This window comes from Acomys minous (genome assembly GCF_964271855.1).
Source record: "Acomys minous genome assembly, chromosome: 12".
NCBI classification, from domain to species: Eukaryota; Metazoa; Chordata; class Mammalia; order Rodentia; family Muridae; genus Acomys; species Acomys minous.
The window spans coordinates 102,873,002-102,888,429 of NC_140493.1; the positions used below are offsets into that span (position 1 = coordinate 102,873,002).

The 15,428-nt window shown below is 40.8% G+C and overlaps 1 protein-coding gene across 1 annotated transcript in view; it reads left to right on the plus strand.

The window, feature by feature from the left end:
• Positions 1-2,053: 2,053 nt before the first annotated feature.
• Positions 2,054-15,428, plus strand: part of KCNJ16 (potassium inwardly rectifying channel subfamily J member 16) — a 56,634-nt gene continuing 43,259 nt past the window's right edge. The window contains exon 1 of the mRNA XM_084749377.1: positions 2,054-2,158. The gene's annotated coding sequence lies outside the window, so the exon portion shown is untranslated. The remainder of the gene's footprint in view (positions 2,159-15,428) is intronic.

Consider the following 15,428-nt stretch of genomic DNA (forward strand, 5'->3'; position numbering starts at 1 on the left):
CTGTCTCCATGTGGGTCCTCTAGTAAGGGGAGTAGGGGCTGTTTGGGCCAGGGACTCTGTTGCCTCCTCTTCTATCACTCCGGGCAGCCTTCCCAGGCCACAGAGGAAGAGGATGCAGGCGGTCCTGATGAGACTGGATAGGCTAGGGTCAGTTGGTAGGGGAGGAGGGCTCCCCCTTTCAAAGGACTAGGTGAGAAAGATAATGAGAAAGAGGGAGGAAGGATGGGACTGGGAGGAGAGGAGGGCAAGGATGTATAATTGGATGCAAAGTGAATACATCTTAACAAATAAATTTAATAAGAAAGAAAGAGATCAGGTCATCTTAGTCAGATTGTGTCTGTGTGTCTATGTGTGTGTGTGCACTGCACCTGAGGAACAACATCCAAGCTTACGCTCTGACATTCACACGCTTGTCCACACAGATGTATTTATGCCACAAGCACATGCATATATAAGGGCGTATACATGCACACAAGCTCAAAGTTAAAGGCAGCATATAAAGGAAACCCAGCTCTCAGTCAGTGTAAGGGACAACAGCCACAGGACAGTGTAGACAGACGGATGTCATAGACACCACAACGAAAGCTGTTGCTTCAAGCAGTGCAGAAATGGAAGTCCACGGGAACTTCGTCTGGCTTTCAGATTTCTTTGCAGCGAAGGAAGGCAAGCTTTGGGCCCACTGTTGGCTGGACATTGGTGGGAAGCTTGGAAGAGTCTTTTGGAAGGTTGAGATTCTTCTGAGGTACTGCGCTTCTGTTTGTTCAGCACGTGTTTACATTAGAGAGTCAGGACCTCAAGTTAGCTAACAGTCGGGGCACAATGTTTATCTACCTGAGGGAGGCGTTGCTGCAGCTGTTGTTCACTGCCACAATCTAAACCGCCCCCCCCCCCCCGCCCTTTGTGCAAATGAGGAAACTGAGATTCTTAAATAAAAAAAAAAAAGTGAAGCTTCAGAAATCTCTCACAACTGCTGGGAACACCCGCGTTCAAGTCCAAACTTATTTCCCCAAGCGTCAGAGCCTTTGGAAATAGAATTCAAAGCCAAACAGGCTGAATACAGCAACCAGGGTCAGAAACTACAAAAAAATAAAAGTCCCCTAAACTTGGAGTGTGAACCATGCTATAGGGATCCTTCTCCCCCTCAGCCTATCTTTGTTCTTTGGAGTAAAATAACACAAATTCCTAACTAGAAAAATACCCCACGGACCTTTCCTGAAAACAGCTCTCTTGGGGGCAGGGATAGAAAGCCAGGGAGTGATTTCTTTAGTTCCCCATGGCTGGCTTTTGCATTCCTCTAGCATTTTAACCCACCTGTTCCCTTTTGAGGCAATGTTCTGTCTTCTAGTGAGCCGCACCGACAACATGAGTCCTTAAGTGCTTTACTTAACGCTCTAGGACACACTTGCAGGTACAGTAACTGACTATCAGGAAGTGTGCTCACGACCTGCACTAGAGCCTGGGCTTCATTTACCCATCTCATGGTTAGAGTGTGACTCTCCAGCTCTTGCGAAGGAGCAGTCCCCAGTCCCAATCCGTTGCCTTCCACCTTATGAGGGCTGGTCTACTGTGTTACCCACGATGACTTATCTTTAACTGCATGTAGACGAATGAATGTTTGGGTGTCTCTAGTGGCCTCCTCTCTCTTTCTCACTGCTCTTTGGCATGCAGTCCCAGCCCTCACCTGCTAAGCTATAGACAAATAGTTCTTCTGAAAAGGGCTTCATTGTATGGCACTTTTCAGAGTCATAAGAGAGTCAGGAATGTTTTCTGTAGGTTTCTCAATAGGCCTGTTTATAAACATCAGAGTCATTTACTGGCATGATCGAACATACTTCTGGCTCAAGAGCTCTTCCTCCTCCTCTGTATCCCTGACTGAAGAAAAGCTTGTCAGGGTATACTTGAACGACCTTCAGAGGCACAGAACCAGTGAGGTCATTGCTGTCTCAGCTGACCGGTTATCGCCTGCTTCATAAGATGCCAGGGGCTGCTGATGTAGATTCCAGGGTGGAACCAGGAGAGCAAACCAGTGTCAATGGTTAACCTGGGCTCTTGATATCTGAGGCTTTTCTTCCCTTTATTATTAACTCAGAAACATTCTTAACCATTGCAAGCTGAGAGCGACCAGCTCATACCTCTCTATGGAAGAGTGCGAATGAAGGTAAGCATTACTTCATATTTTGTTATTATATAATCTTTTGCTATATTGACGCCTTGCAGTTGATCTTTCTGTGCTGTGTGTATGTGGGGGTGGATCTTCAATACCATCAGTACAGATGCCCATGTTGAATTAGATACAATTAAATGATTTGATATTAGTGTGTCTTGTTCCTGAGTCTTTGGAGGCTCTGAGTAAAAGCAGTTTCACATCGGCGGCATTTGCCAGACAGAGATCATCCATCACTATACAGGTGGATATTTTAAAGTCACTTATCCTTATTGATTCCACCTGGGGCATTTTAGTATTTCTTTCAAAATCAGATTACTGGCACCTAAATGAGTATATGTATACATTTATCGGTGTGTATGCATCAAAGCTATGTATTTTATTTTCTCCCAAAAGCCTTTTTTAAAACTCAATTTTTTTCTTATAAACATATAATGATGCAAGAGGAAAGAAAACATCTATTTCTCTAGACTTGTCTTAACATGAATTTGATACCAGGAAATTGTTCCGCCGTTCCTCCAAAGCAGTGGTTCTCAAGCTGTGGGTTCTGATCCCTTTGGGTGGGGGTCATATATCAGGTATCCTTCAATCAGATATTAATAGTATGATTCATAGCAGTAGCAAAATTACATTTATGAAGTAACAACCAAATAATTGTATGGTTAGGGTCACCATAAAGTAAGAAACTGTATTAAAAGGATCACCGGATTAGGAATGTCATGTTGAGCCTATTTACTTATTTATTTTGTCTATGAGAATCTTAGACACTTTATTTTTTTTAATTCATTCAGAAAATTATGAACTACACTGTCTATCCTCTAGTTTCTAGGAGTTCAGACATATAAGATCGAATGTCTGTCTGTAGGCTCATGTGGTCAACAAGAGCTTTTCTCTAGACTAAGTGACATTTGCTGAGTGGCTTACATCCCTGTGGAGTTATGTGTCCGGGAGAGTGGGAAGAGAAGAGAGGGTCTATAGTATGACTTTTTAACATTACCCCTCACCACTCAGTGAGAGCCAAGGCTTTAAAAAGAAAATAATATATGCGTGTTCCCTTGCTGGTTTCTATGGAAAATGGAAACCAAGCACTCCCTGTGTACAATTTTAACCAAAGAAATAAAAATAAAGAATAACATGAGGTATTTGAATTACAGCTGATTTGTAGAACACATGTAAAGATGTTCTGAAATTAAGCCAAAAAGGAGGGCTAAAAATGAACCAGGCTCAGAGTTCAATTCAAATTAGGAGTGAGCAGTGGAGGAGTTAGGAGGCTGGGGAGAATCTGGAGAGACTGAGGGAGGGAAGGCGGGGGAGAGACAGTCAGAGAGAAAGACAAGACAGAGACAGAGATAGACAGTAACAGACTGAAAAGAGACAAAGAGTCACAGAGAGAGACACAGAGATACACAGAAAGAGAAAAGAGACAAAGAACAAACTTGGAAAGTATTGACGGATAGCATCTGATATAAATTTAATTTTAGAACAGAAGTGCTGTGATAAATCCAAGGCTCCAGTCTCATATGAAGTTCCGGGTGTGGTGGCGCACGCTTTTAATCTTAGCAGTCAGAAGGTAGAGGCAGGCAGAGCTCTGTGAGTTCAAAGCCAGCCTGGTCTATGTAGCCAGTTCCAGGCAATCCAGGACTACATAGAGAGACCCTGTTTCAAAAAGGCAAGCTAAATAAACAAGCAAACAAAGCCAAATCAGAACAAAACATTGACATTTGAAAGCATAAAATCAGAATGGAAAGGAAACTCCATGTGCTATTTTGATATGTTATTTTAAATTAAGTTCGTTTTGTGTGCATGGGAACTTTGCCTAAATAAATAAAATATATAGATATAAATATATTAAAATAAATGTCTGCACACCACGTGTATATTCGGTACCTGTTGGCTTTAGAGATGTCAGATTCCCCGGAACTAAAACTGTTAGCCACCTTGAGGGTTTTGGTAACCAAATCTGGTTCCTTTGCAGGAGCAAAAAAATTGCTCTTAACTGATGAACTATTGTCTTTCCAGCACCATTGACATACTCTTTTAATTAGCATTTGACTTATGGGGAGAAGATTTTAAGGACACTGAGGGGAAAAACATTTGTTGCACAATACATCTATGTGTTAGTTGTGAAGACTTTAGTGTAAGTTCAGAAATCATTAGGATTTGGCAAAATGATAGCTTTGAAAAAAATAAGGAAAGGTGCAAAAGGTCATCTAAAGCAAATATTTGATAGCCAAATAGTCTGTGTAATTTCTTGGTTTAGGTTGTAAAACCTACCACTTGAACACTGTTGAACTTTTGTCAAACATGAACTTTCCACTTGAGTACCCAATGGTGATTCCTAGTGGTATAAAAAGTGGCCACAAACCTAGCTTTAAAACTTCGGTGAAATTTTTGGTTACTTCATTCTCCATATAGACGACAAATATGCCCCATTCATATGGGGATGAAACACTTGGGTGATTACGGTATTCTGGGTGCTGAAGGGCTCTCCCCCATAGTATTTTATGCAAAGGACCTGTTCTGCTAGATCCATCCTATGCACGAAGCTCTGGTTTTTTTCTTCACAGGATGTGTCTTGGAACAGTCATATAACCTCTCTAAGAAGCAAACTCAGTCTTGTCTGAATTTTGACATGCATACAATATGCTTCCTCACCCCTCCCAGGACCCACCTTTTTCTGATTCAGAGACCCCAGGAGAGCATGGGTTGATCAAGGAGAACAAGGAAGTTTTCCACCAATATAGCTGACATTGGTTGCTGTGTTCTTCTGTGGCTGTAAATTCACTGGACCACAAATACCATCTCTTTCTCCCTTTCTCCAAGCTTATCAGTGACTCTTATTCCACAGGTATAGTTTCAAAAAATCGATGCAGTGGCTACCACTTAGGAAGCTTTCACTTCACTTCACGACTAAAGCCTAAAGTTTCAAGACAACTCCGTAATTCCTTTCTTTGCATTGCTATCACACATTTATTTTTAATTCCTAATGATATCCTATTATATCTTACTGATGAACATTTTTAAATAATATAGTAAATTATATTTTTGCCATTAGTACAATTTTATAAATAAAAATGAATTATTTTCATTTATTATTTGAGTATTTCATACAGGGATAGGATATAATTTGAGCTTATTTGCTCAATTTATTGCCACATCCTTTAAGGAGAGTAATACCTCTGTTAGGTTTTTGAAGAAAAAACCTCCAAAATTCTTGGATTTTTAAACATCTACCATAGTCTTGAGTTCTTTTCCAGTGTAAAGCTTAACACTGACACAATGTGTTTGTAGTCATTTGCCTGATTTGGTTGGTACTGCACTTAACAGTACAATTTTCCTTCCATCAATTTATTTGCTTCTTGGTTTTCTGAGAAAACTCAACAGGCTCAAAATCTGAGGATTCAATAGGATATCATCTATTAAAATTAAGCCATTGTCTTGAGCAATGCATGATTAGGACAAACGAAATATTTATCATAGAATAATAATTCCATAAATCCAAAAAATACTTATTATTTACCTATTCTCTGATAGACATAGATTAAATATAACAATATGTTAATAAATAGAAAATGACAGAAGATCTCTGCCTTGCTTAATCTCCCATTTTAGTAGAGCTTGTGAGAGTGTGTCTGTGAGTAAAGTGTATGTTAAATTATTAGTATATTGAATGGTGATAAGAAGCATGGGAGAAAACAGCCTAAGCGGGGGATCATATGGAAAGGACAGAGGACTGAGAATAATGTCTTCCTCCTCTAGTGATGCATAGCAAATGGTTTCAAAGTGCACCGATAAAGAAAGAGCAAATATTTTCCACCTTGTCATATTTGTGGGTCAGCGGGTTAGCTTCTGCAGGTCTTCTGGGGCATGTTCAATGTTCCTCATGTGCTGCACTCAAGATATCTACAGGAGCATGTCACTTGAGATAATCTTTATTTCACAATTCATCCTCTGGAAACTAGTAGGCTTCTTCATGTGCAAAGGGAGGGTAGACTGCCTCTCCTCTCTACTCTTATACTAGAATATGCCTTCAGTTTCTTACAAAGTAGGCTTCCTTGTAAACTGCCTCACAACACAGATACGGGGTTCAATTGTAGCAATCAAGTGAAAAGTTAGCATAAGAGCCGGAGCCCTTTTTCCAGGTAATCATGAAAGTGACAACCCCTAATTTTGACCATATTCTATTCATTAAAAATGTGTCACAGGGCACTGGAGAGATGTCTTGGTGGTTAATAGCACCTGTTGCTTCAGCAGAAGACCTGGGTTCAATTCGTAGACCCCATAATGTTGCTCACAAGCATCTGTTACTGTGCCAAGGGATCTGACATCCTCTTCTTACCTGTGAATGGGAACCAAGTACACACTTGCTGTATACATACAACCATGCAGGGGAAAAAAACCATTCAGACAAAAATAAACAAATTAAAATACATTAAAGCAAATCACTTAATACAGGTCACACTGAAGGGGAAGTTATTAAATAGACCCATGAATGATGGGAGGTGGGAATAACACTTTCAAGGCTTCTTAAATACACATCGGAATTTGTAAATTCCACTAAGAATGTACATTCAATAAGAACAGTGTTATCTGAGTGAAGACCCAAGGTGGTAAGAAGTCATCAATATAGATTCCTTCTAGAAGAACATTCCTGGTCTGTGGAAAAATTTCGGAGGCAGCAGGATCAACATTATGGTCAAGAAACAGGAAAGAAGTGAATAGGGCAAAAGCCAAGTTGGAAGAGGGTAAAGCTGAGGTTCCATGAACCAGATGTGCCAGCGTAAGTTTTCAAGATGGTGGGTGGAAAGGTAGTGAAGTGCTCGTGGGCAAATGATGTGGGTGAGCAAAGTGCGGAAGGAAGAACATGCAGAATTAGCATAGGCACTACAAGAGCTGAAGACACAACTCTTCTAGCTTACCCATAAGCCAATGACATCTTAGAGCCAAGACCGTGCTGAAGTTAGAAGGCACAGTCACCACAAAGAGACTAGTATGGACACCCAACTAATCAGCACAGGAGCCACGAGCTCTCTGGCTGGTCTCGGATGCTGGTCACACAAGGTAATGCCAAGTGAACATAGATTCCAGGGCCGCTAAAGAATTGGAGATGGTCTTCCATTGCCCTCCCGCTGGAAGGCACGCTGTGTTGTCATGGGGTGATGCCTGACCAACCAGCACATCTGTCAGCTTTGGCGCCTCCAAATCATCTCTGTTGGAAACCATACTAACGCTTTCTTTCAAGAGATCCTTTTGGGATTTCTTTCAAAGTTAAAAAATCAACTAGTAGGTGTTTGGGGCTGGAGTTCTTAATGCCAAGTCCAGCTTTTGGGAGAAGATGGTTTACGCTTTGAAATGCATTGCACAGAATCTCCCCCCACCGAGGAGAGTCCCACTGTGCCTTCAGAGCTGGCCATTTTCTGTAGACTCCTCTCGCCATCATCCTTCAGATCCTGTGTTCCTCATCCGTGCTCTGCATCCGTTTAGCTCTTCTCAATGAATGGGAAGATGGCTGCATTCCATGTAACTGCTTTTAAGTGAAGGGAAAAGATGAGATCACTTTTTTCCTTTACTTGTTCCAGGGTTCCACGATTCCAAAATCAAGAATTCTATATGAAACATACCTAGCACTCAGTCGAAGCGTTCATTAGTAAATGCAGCTTCTCCAAGTACCTTCGTTCCACATAAGGAGTCATAAAAATAAGTCTGAAACTATCCATAGGTACAGAGGCTAGTGTAAGAAAAGACAATCCTCGGCAGGGAGAAATGCCCTCAAATTAGATTTCCCAGAAGTTCACAGCGAGATAACTTTAACCTTAGCATCGGGTAGAAGTATGACCTTAATTCCAAATTTTCAATTTTCACTAAGTCCTATTTCAATTTATAACCATATTCCCATTAAATCAGTTCTCAGTGAGTCCCGTTTTTCTAACATTAGAATGGGGCAAGAAAAGGCTAATTTGTCAATAGTTCAGGGCAGACCGTGTTCAAGCACTGTGGTAACACATCTAACTGCACTTCCGGCAGGAAAACAAGGGTTCGTGGCTTACTATGTTGTCCAGAGTATGTCTTTGACACTCAGAGCACTTTGAAATACCAAGAGATTCTTCTCTGAACTCAGATTGTCCATCCTCAGAGGATCACTCTGACAATTCCCTTGCAGCTAGTCACTGCCCCTCTTATCTCAGTCATAACTTACTAAATGGGGTTCCCTAGAAAACATATGAGATAGTGTGTATAGAAAGATGAGGAGAAGGGGAAAAGGAGGAGGAGGAGAGAAGAAGAAGAGATGAAGAAAGGATTCACAATCGTAGTTTGAGACAGTACAAGAATATTACAGATTATTAGCCCAACATTTGTTTGGGTCAGAACTGATCCTGCTTTCAGGAGGGTGCAAGGAGAAAGTGGTGGGTAATTGGCACAAATGACCTAAGACTTATAAGTCACTCATTTTTAAATTTAGGCTTTCCGGGAATAGCAGATTATTTCATTTCCTCATGGCTGAAATTTTATTAGTAATGATATTGAGGGAAAGATAAGATTGCATGATTTGTTCTGTGGTTTTACATGATTAAGAACTATACAGTGCAACAAATGGGAGCATAGTAAATGGCACGGGCAGGACACAGACCCAACAAAAGTCAGACAGAATCAATGTGCCGTGTGCCTTATGCTTCTGAAAATGAACACCAGTGAGTCTTGGGACAATATCCCATGATTTGAGGTGCTGCAGACAAGAGTGTTTGCAGCTTTTCCTGCACAGATGTGTCAGCTTGTGCTTGTTGTTTGTAAGTGTAAACAGTGGGCGCTGCTTCTTGAAGTGCGCATACAATTTGGCTGACATCCACTAGGTCAGCTTGCGCAAAGGAGCAGGAACACAGAAGAAGCACAGCTAGCAGGCTGGGAGCAGCACAGCATTCTTCTATCACAGTGTCTCGCATGTCTGAGGATATATAAAACCAATGCCTGTTTAATGTATGGAGTGCTACCTTGATAACTGCTATACAGAGAGTGATATTTTTGTGGACCTGGTTATTTATACATCAAAGTAGCAGTGTTTGGGTAACCATTTCGCTACTCTGTAGGCAAATTGCTGTTTTCCTGAGTTGAGCAAATGCCACTACAGTGACTCACAGTTGGGTAATGGGGTGGGGGCGGTGGGGGTTAAGATTACACTTTCAGTTTCCTAGCCTTTGGTGAAGTCAGACGTTTGTGAATGGAGACATGTTCAGAAAGAAGGACAATGCCTGGGATGTTAGGAAGCCTTATAGAAGCTGTCATTTTTTTGTGCTGCAAGTCGAGAGAAGAGTCATCTGCCTGACTGTGCAGAGGCTGCCCGGTTTGGGAAATGTGAACCGTCCATGGTTGGAGTGCAGGTCCTTGGTGTGAGGACAGAGCAGAGTGGAAAGAGTGTGATGTACTAATAGTTACAGAATCATGTTGGCTTTCTACACGTGGGTAGACATGTAGACACTAGGACCTCAGCCTGCGTGAAAGCAAGTGGAAGGACCAATGGATGCGAAGGGGAAGAAGGCAAGGGATGAAGATCAGTGGTGATCTGCCAATGCCATCAAGGCACCATTAAGTCTCCATTGTTCCCTTGTGGCTTTAAAGACTCCAACTTGATAATGAAGATGCTCAGCAGGAGGGGCTGAAGCCACAGCAGTTGAGGAGGGCTGGCAGGATCCGATGACACGCTCCAAGAGTGTGCTTCCGGGAAGCTGTTGCAAGCTGCGTACTTGCCACAGCCATATGGTGTGGAGACTGCTTGATGCAGGAAGAATGAAGGTATTGGTTCTCTTCTGCCCTGCATTTGAGAGGAAGTACATTTCCTATAGCCTGGGCTAACTGGGAACCTAACTATGAAGTGTACAGGAAAAGGAGTTGTAAGCCTCTAGTACCAAAGTTTGCATACACCCAAATTCAGAATAAACAACAACACCAACAACAAACAATGCAGAGTTTCTGCCACCACGTAGTTGACTGGATGGTAACAGTTTCATCCTGCTCTTGACTATACGTGAGATCAATGCAAACTAACAAGGCTTGAAGCTGTTACATTTCTAGGAAGTTTTCGGAGAGCCACCTTGGCTATCTGCTCCTAAATTATTTCCATTTTCAAAGGTGAAATACTGGGGAGTGAATCCATCATAGATAATTTAATGAGCTTGGATTCAGTAAGATTGCCTTGTCTCTCTCTTGTCATATCAGGTGGTGGAATCATGGTATTGAATGGATAGCAAGCGAGCAACTTCATTAACCACGATAATTTGTTTTACATAAGTGTGCCCACTCTATAAAGCCACCATTTACTTTTCCACCATGTTTATATACTTTATATCTACTTTAAGCAATGAAAGCAATAAAGGTATATTGAAAACATTATCAAAAAAAGGAAAACATTATCAAAATTCTTTAATAATTGAAACACAAGGACAGGAGGTAGGAAATGTACTCACAAAATACAGTGTCAAATCCACATGATGCAAACGGGTTGCTGTTATGCAATCTACAGATGGTCTTTCATTTTTCTGTCTTACTTTATTCAATTGAGCCTGACCAACCTTTTTATTTAACCTTTACCCCAGTTTCTTCCATGACAATGTTATCTAGTAAAGAAGATTTTGTGTATTTCAACATTCTGTATTTCCTGATATTATAAAGATAGTGTCCAACTAAGTGAAGTAACTTACTCAAAATTTTATTTCTGTATCCCAATTGTTCTTCCACTGACTCATGAAAAGGCCATATTTCTGAACCTTTTATTAACAATAATAGACTGTGTGGAGATGGTACAAAACCATCACCTACAAACAACAAAGGAACACCCATCGGCTCATAGCGGAAGTCATAATTTGACATTAGCATTTATTATATATTTAACTCATGAAAGATTCTATGCACTACTATAAGTGCTTTGAAATACGGATTCTTCAGTCCAAAAGACAGACTTTATTGTATATGAGGAATACACAGGGAGGACAGCAGGTCTTCCAAATGTCACACATATAATACACTAAGTGATATAGCTGAGATTGAACCAGACACTCTTTCTCTGTAGTATGTATGTTTAGTCACTAGGCTACACACTCTCTAGAAGCTCATTTTCTATGAGTTTGTATCTGTATGATTTGTTGGGGGATGTTAAAAGCACTTGTACATAACTTTAAGTGTTATCTTGGGAGATGCTTGGGCTCTGAGTTGATGAAACACAGTAGGATGCTTTACTTCATTCCTGCTAGAGGTTTCAGAGTTCTAGTTTTCATTCACATTGGTTCCTCTGTGACCCTGTGACAAAACACATTGCAGAACAGAGGAGGAGGAGAAGAAGAAGGAGAAGAAGGAGGAGGAGGAGAAGGAGAAGAAGAAGAAGAAGAAGAAGAAGAAGAAGAAGAAGAAGAAGAAGAAGAAGAAGAAGAAGAAGAAGAAGAAGAAGAAGAAGAAATCGTTAGTTTGGCCCATGACTTCAGGGTGCCAATAAATTTCTGGAAGAGCCATTCATTGTGTGGCAGTGGGTCCTGTAGTGGAGGCTGATCACAGAAATGTGGATGGGAAAACAGCACATGTCAGGAACTGGTACCAGACTAAGCTGTCACAGTCAAAGACCCATACCCACTGGCCTGCTTCTACCAGCTGGGGCTCTACAACCTCCCAAATTAATGCCACCATCTGGGAAATGGTTGGTCAAACATTAGCCAGTCAGCAACAGTTCATTTCCAAAGCAGAGCACATACCAAGCTTAAAAAGCTCCTACCACATCGGGGCATTTAAATAAAAACAAAACAAGCAGATCAGAAATAGAGCAGACATTTGTATTTTATTGAATAGGTCCAGCATCTGATGTGCCAGAACAGGGCTTGTCCCTAAGATCAAAAGCTAATAACCCCAAACAAAGCTTCGGTAACACAAATCAATGAGAATTTTGACTCATTGAGCAAATATACTATCCAATCAAAAGGAAGTAATATTTCATTGATGAAGAACACTGTTCCTTGTGTTCTTAACGATGAGTGCCAATCTGATGCACTGAATATCAAATATTGAACTGTAACACCGTTTGAGGATAAAGAAGTGAGAATAAAAGCATAAAATATTTAAAAACACAAGAGCTGAAGAGCATAAAAGCATATAAAGATTCAGGAGTATTTGCTAAGTTGCTTAGTTTAGGATGAAAAATTCCTCCCTAAAATCCAACTCAGTGTGAACGGCACACGAATATTACTTTATAGCTACTGATTGCTGGGTCTTCGCCATAAGATTTTCATGAGAAAGGAAAGGCAAATGTTACCTTTTCTCTTTATGTGACAATTAGTTAATGGAGATTGACAGGGGTATGCAGTCACCTGCTAACATTTTGTATGCTGCTGAGTGCAAGGATCCTGTATTATCCATGAAGTCATGTTGATTTTTTTCGATGAAATTCAGACAAAAGCCTACAAAATAAAAGGCAGTTTTGGTGAAATATTTTCAGATTGGCAGGAAACTATAGCACCTAGGAAAGCAAGCGGCGCGGAGGAACCTGAACCGTTGGCTAAAGCAGTTACTCTCAGGGGACCAACTCAGGGGGAAAAACCGAGGATGTTTATACTTTTCAACTGAAAACAAGTATTATTGGAAGAGACACCGTGTTGTCCTCCCTGAAAACCATTAGTTCAGGCATTTTAAGATGACACAACCTCTGTCTGAGGTTCAAATAAACTTCTTTGTCATTTCCTTTAACGTCATCTCAGCTTTTAAACTAAAGATCAGTCTCTTTACTGGCGCAGTTTTATTCTTTTTTTTTTTTTTTTTTTTTTTTGGTCTATCTTTAGTTCTTTGCTGTTTTGATTCCTGCCGAAAATAACAAACAGCATTTGCGGTGGCATGTTGGGGCTTTGGCAATTCTTTCACACTGATTGGCACATTAAAAAAAAAATAACACTATGACATTTTCATACATGTATATAATCTGTTTATCATAGTCTCCTCTCACCTCTTCTGAGCCTCTACTTGTCTCCTTCCTGTGTTCATGTCTCTTCATGTGAGGAATCCAATTCAGTTATTTAATTTCACTATGGCCCCTTACAGGAACATGAGTGAGGGATTGCTTACAGGAGCATAAACAACTTAGCAGTAGCTATGCGACTTCTTCTTCAGTGTCTCTCATGCCCAGAAACCATTATCTGTGTCTAGATCCTAAGGTAGGCCTGTGCTCTAGTAAGCCTTGTCTCCGCTAGCAACTGGGAACTTGACACATTTCATAGCAAAACAACTCTTAATATTAGAATTCTCACTATAGTGCCGGAAATAACAATGATCAAATTCATTAAGTGATGTGATGGCATATCACAGACCCAGGAGCCCAAATTACAGTATCCACTAGTATTTTATTTGCCATCTGAGCACCATCGTGCCTTTTCCCTTGTTAACTAACTTACTTCCTTCCTTCCTTCCTTCCTTCCTTCCTTCCTTCCTTCTTTTCTTTTTTCAACACAGACATTTGAGTGTGGGGAGAGGCAGGAGCAAGAGGTGCCCCTCTTCTTCGTCACCTTCACCTCATGTACTATTTATGTGATTCTAACTTCTGTATCTAGTACTTTCTGTTCTGTAGGCTGATTTCAGTCTCATAGTTTGAATTTGAACTCACCTGCAGTTTAGAAAGTAAAATATGACTTACTAAACTAAAAGCCCTCATTTTACAAAAGACTACCAATGCAACTCAAAAATTCTTATCAGTCTTATCTTACAGGCAAACAGGTGCATTTTCGTGTGGTCTCAGAATGCTGTTTAGAGTCAGGCAGACAGGAGTGTGATCTATGCTCCTTGCTCATGAACAGCAAAGCCGAATTTAGCAGTTCTCAGTGTGAGGGAGTATTAGCCTCCTGTGGGAACTTATAAGAAATGCAGGTTCTTAAGCCCTGGCCTGGCCATTCACAACTTGGGGGACAGAGGTCAGTACATGTGTCTAACAACCCCCAACAGGCCTGTGGCACACACTGGTTTGGAAAACAGGTGTGGGACAACGTGCTCTGCAGAGCCTGGGCCGTCTTTGGTAATTGGATTGATGGCAACCGTGCCACAGAGCTCTCAGGAGGATGGGGATGTGGTTAGGATGCCAAATACAGAGCCAGCATGCTAGAAATGAAAACATTCCCAGGGCACTCAAGTTCCTTGCAAGGATTTATTCTAATGAATCACTTAAAATTGGCCTCTATAGGGGAGGAGAGCAAGATGGTTATCTGGTCACCTTTCTTGGATGCACCAGTATTTCTTAACTTGGAACTAATTAATTGGGCTACCTATGGGCACTCGGGCTGTATTCATAGTGGTCGGTGGCTGGTATGGAAAAGGAGGCAATAAAACTCATTGGTCTGTGCTTTCCCTTCCTTTCCCTTTTATTTTTTTCAACACAATTACTTTGGGGGGAGGAGCACATGATCGAGAGTTGCCTTTTTTTTCATCACCTTTATCTCATGTACTGTTTACGTGATCCTAGCACTTGTATCCAATACTTTTTTGCTCAATAGGCTGATTTTAGGTTCACAATTTGAATCACCTGCAATTTATAAACCAAAATATGACTTAATAAACTAAAAGTCCCCGTAATAATCTCAAAAATTACTCTCATAAAAGGTATTTTAATTTTGCTTCCCCCAAACATGTGGGCATTTTTATCTTTTTTCATTCTTCAAGCAGTTACTGTACTTGTCTCCAACCCTCACATGTCAAGCAGCAGTAGTATTAATTTTGTTGGGATTTTGAGGGGGCATAATAGAGCAATTCAGTAAAATAAGTAACATTGCTAGATGGGAATTCAGAAGCAGATGCGTGCGCGCACATGTGCACGCACGTGCTCGCGCGTACACACACACATACACACACACACAAATAAAGCAAGCCAATTCATGCTTCTGATTCATCATCCTTTGTTCTTTCCTTCCTTCCTTCCTTTTACTTTCCTTCCTTTTACTTTCCTTCTTTCTGACTCATCTTCCTGGATCTACAAAGGCATAAAATGGTTGTTAAATGCCAACTGAGCATCAGATTTTGTGCTATTCGTTAAAAACCATGTTATGTCATCTATATGTCCCTTTTAATGGGAGACATTCCATAACATGAGCTGGAGGGGGTAAGCTATATCAACTGGCTGCCTAAGATTTTGTTTTAGAATTGAGTTGTGTATAACTTAGCAGTTTTCGATGACCAGAAATTTGAGTAGTTGGGTTTTTTTTTTTTCATTCTGGTTCCTTGTGTTGGACGAGAAACAACTCTCTAAGTCCCTCCTCCT